The following is a 4,341-nucleotide window of genomic DNA, read 5'->3' on the forward strand; positions in this document are numbered from 1 at the left end:
GGGGTGGGGGTGGGGGTGGGGGTAATAAAAGGAGTACCTGCTTAGATGGAGAGGTCTCACACGTGCTTCTGTGTAGCCTCAAGATATCATTAAAGATACATATCGGAGAACAGAACAGGGACATAACCAGAATCCAGTAGCTGTTGGAACAGTTTAATGAGAGGCCCACCTAGCTGAGTGGAACACTCCTTCAGCACTCTAAGAAGGCATTCTTTTTTAGGAAGAGACAGAATTTTATGTGCTTGGATATCCACTTTTTATTATTTGGATAGATTGTTATCTGTTCAGTGGGAGTGATGCAGATCATTGGCACAATCATGAAAAACAAATTCCAGTTTCCAGGAAACAAATTTTGAACTGTTAATTCAAAACAGTTTCAGCTGCTTCATTGTTCCATATTTTGAAATGTGTTGCTACATTTTATGTTTGGACCAATATTTTGGCAACAACAGTATTACTTTATGGTTGGAACGGTCAAAAAATGGATTTAGCTACATATCATTTGTGTTAGGTTTTATGGTTGTGTTTTCTTTTATGTTTCTATAGTTTTGTTATCTTTGTGTTTAGTTTATTATTATATGTTCTTCTGTAGTTGTGCTCCCTGTGCCCTCTGTGTCACTATTCACTCTTCCTCAGTTTATCTTCTCAGTGATTTTTCTTTCCAGCCTGTCACTCCCACTTGCACCTATCCCTAGTTTGTTTTGTTATTAAATCAGTTTATTTTTGAGCTCTTTGAGTCTGCCTGAATTTTGGGTTCCTGCCTCCTACCAGACCTGATATTCAGGATGTTACCAAAGCGCAAATTCAGTATATTTTGCTATTTAGTTGAAGTATTAACATATAGTTCCAAACTGGGCAAATAGTTGGCGATGTCACATCTGTTAAAATCTCCTAATAAAAACACAGACTCTTCTCTCCATCATCCCTGTTAAAACCTTCTGTGATTTTGTCATAGACAGTGCAGTGGTTTTTTTTTGATGATTTTGTTTGGATTTACTTTGAGTGTGTAGTGTGTGGATTGTATATTTTTATTTGTGTTTTGGGTGTTTTTCACATTTGTTTGGATTGAGCATGTATTTCACTTGGCTTATTATTAGCACCTGCTGTTGATTGCCCCTTCTCCCTGAACTGCAACTGTCAGACTCCAATTGGCTGGGAGGAGGTACTTCTGGCCTACTTAAGCTGGACAATTAAGATCAGGTGGGAAGAAAAAGAAAACCGAGGATCCATCCCAAGGCTTGGCTCCAAAACCTGGTCGATTTGTCAACCCTGCAACAAGGTGGCTTGGTCTTTTAATCAACGCTTGCAATCATCTAACTAAAGGAAAGTGACCATATCTTCTTGGGCATATTAGCCCACCTTTTTCTTGCGGTTGCTTGGGCGGGTTCTTAGTCCCGTTGTTGTTTTTCAGAGCACACAAGTGAATGCAGGACGTCGATGTGTAGCTGGGACAAGCAGGCTTGAAAGGACTGAATAAGTGGACGTAGACGGCTTCACTTCCGGATTCATCAGAGTGGAGCTATAACTATTGATCTCTGTGCAGGCAGATGGGACTGCTCCCTGGCAGGATGGTGTGATGATCTCCCCCTGCTGGCGTGGTGACAGACTTTTAATGATGAACTGAACTGAGCTGTGAAGAATGGAACTTTGGACTATTTGCTGTTTTGGTAACCTGTTTTTAATATTAGATTTTACTTCTCGGGTCTTTTTATCCTTTTATATACAAATGCCTGTTAGCATTTTTATTGTTAACCAATAAATTATGATTGAACTTTTTTAAACAATTTGTGGTAGCCATTTTTTCACTGTGATTGTGTGACGGGAAAGCTAACCTAAAAAAATTTGAGGCAAAACCAGCTAAAAGCTGTGACATATTTTTGGCGTTGTTGGAAGGATCTTCCCCTCCACACTTCACAGTGAAAAATGGATGATGAAATGCAAAGAGAACAGGCTGGTGTAAGTAACCAACCACAGCAAAGTGATGCTACAACCCTTTGCCTCCCTGTAGTTAATGCAATTATGCTTCCTTGGTTCATGGGTGTCCCTTGGATCCCAAGGTTTAGTGGTGATGTCATTAAAGTGAGGTTTACAGAATGGAAGGCACAAATGCAGGCAATGCTGAGGGCACAGGGGCTAAATGAAGAGCAGAAGGTTGACTTCATCATTGGGGCACTGGAGGGTGAAGCAAAGCGAGAAGTTCAACTGTTAGAGGCAGCAAAGAAACCGTCTAGTGGGGCCATACTCGATGAGCTGACCAAATTGTATGGCCGTATAACCCCTCTAGCTCAACAGCGGGCTTTATTTTTTAAGTGTTACCAGCAGGAAGGAGAGAGTGTGACAGCATTCATCCTAAGGCTCCGGGAACTTTTTGCAACTTGGCGGGAGCATAAACCCAACGGTTCAGCCCAAGATGAGACTACTGCCTGTGACCAACTTGTTTTGGGTCTGAGGCCAGGGATAGTGCAACAAGAGCTCCAGCGTCAGGTTCGTAGAAATCCTGAGCTTTCTTTTGGGGAAGTATGTGGTGAGGCCAGGGCTCTAGAAGCTGAGCTGAAAGCAGGTGTAGCTTGTGCTTCACATGTTTCTGTCCCCCAGTTACCACAGGTTTCACAGACCCCCAGTAGGCTGCTCCCATCAGAAGGTTGGGAACAGGCTGTGAGAGCTGAAGTGAGAAAGGAATTACAAGACCAGTTGGCTGCATTAAAGGAGAGTTTGATTAATGAGATAAAGCAGCAGTGTCCTCCGGGCCAGAGCCTGGACCTACATCCTGGATTTACTATGCAGCATCAAGGGAGAGTTCGGCAAAGAGTTAATACTCCTACATCCAGGACCCCACCTTTTCAGTGGGACCCACAAGGACAACCCATCTGTAAAAATTGTGGTAAGGTTGGGCACATACAACATTATTGTCCATCTGCACCACGTCAGTTAAACTAGTAACCCTCAGCTGCTGAGAGCCAAGTGGTTGGGGGTGAAGAACGGGGAGATGGAGTACAAAAAAATGAAATGATTGGGGACTGTCCTGGGGTGGAAATTATTGTGGCGGGGGTGAAGGTGCCCGTTTTGTTGGATACTGGCTCACAAGTGACTTTGTTCAGTGAAAGTTTCTTCCGGAAATGGCTAGGCTGTGAGACGAAGCATGATTCAGAAGACCTGCGTTGGCTCACTCTGAAGGCCGCCAATGGACTACAAATACCCTATACCGGCTACGCCATCTTGGATTTCTCTGTCGGAGATTTGAAGGTGCCAGGTAAAGGAGTTATAATTGTGAAGGATGAGTGTTTGGGTGCTGAAAAGGGTATTCTTGGCATGAATGTAATCTCACATTGTTGGAATGGGTTGTTTTGGGGTGTCCATCCCGGAATGGCCACATTCAGTGCTGCCATGTCCTCAAAAGTTAAAGGGGAATGGGAGCACGTCTTTTCTGCTTGTCACAAGGTTTCGCTAACCCCACCATCAGATAAACCGATTGGAGCAGCTCGTTTGACTCAACAAGATCCAGTGTTTGTGCCCCCTAACAGTGAGATGTTGTTGTGGACTCATTTGCATGGTGGGAGACTCGCTTGCCATTTCTGCGCCCTAGTGGAGGGAATGGATCAAGATCTGGAGTGGCAGGTGGCTCGCTCAGTTGCATTGGTGGTAGATGGACGCCTGCCTATAAGGGTACATAACCTAAACCCTTATCCAGTTCAAATACCACAACGTCGTTCTCTGGCTAATGTCTTCCAGGTCGATGCTTGTTACATCCATGGGGAGAAAGACCTGGTGTTGAGAGCTTTGGACCAGGACGTTGTGGAAGTGGATGTACAAATAAACAAGGCTGGGGCTGAAGAACATCCAGTCTACATGCTGAAGGGGGAGGACCTCACAGCTGAACAGCAACAAAAAATGGACTCCTTATTGTGCCGGTGGAAGACTGTCTTTGCAGCTGGCGAAGAAGATTTTGGTAGAACCAGTGCAGTGCTTCACTCCATCCCCACAGGTTCAGCCCCACCAAGTTGGCAGCGTTATTGGCCAATTCCTCCAAGCCTCTATTCAGAGCTGCGGGGCCTTCTTCAGAATATGCTCGAGTGTAATGTCATCAAAGAGAGCTCCAGTCCCTGGGCAGCCCCAATAGTTTTGGTGAAGAAGAAAGACGGATCCTGGAGGTTGTGTTGATTACCGAAAGCTAAATGCTTTGACACACAAAGATGCCTACCCCCTACCCAGAATTGAGTAGTCTCTTACTAGTCTCACCAAAGCTGCTTGGTATTCAACTTTAGACCTGGCCAGTGGATACTGGCAGGTGGAGATGGACCCAAGGGATCGGGAGAAGACTGCGTTTGCCACTCCTATGGGCCT

This window comes from Kryptolebias marmoratus, linkage group LG20, assembly GCF_001649575.2.
Source record: "Kryptolebias marmoratus isolate JLee-2015 linkage group LG20, ASM164957v2, whole genome shotgun sequence".
Classification (NCBI taxonomy): Eukaryota; Metazoa; Chordata; class Actinopteri; order Cyprinodontiformes; family Rivulidae; genus Kryptolebias; species Kryptolebias marmoratus.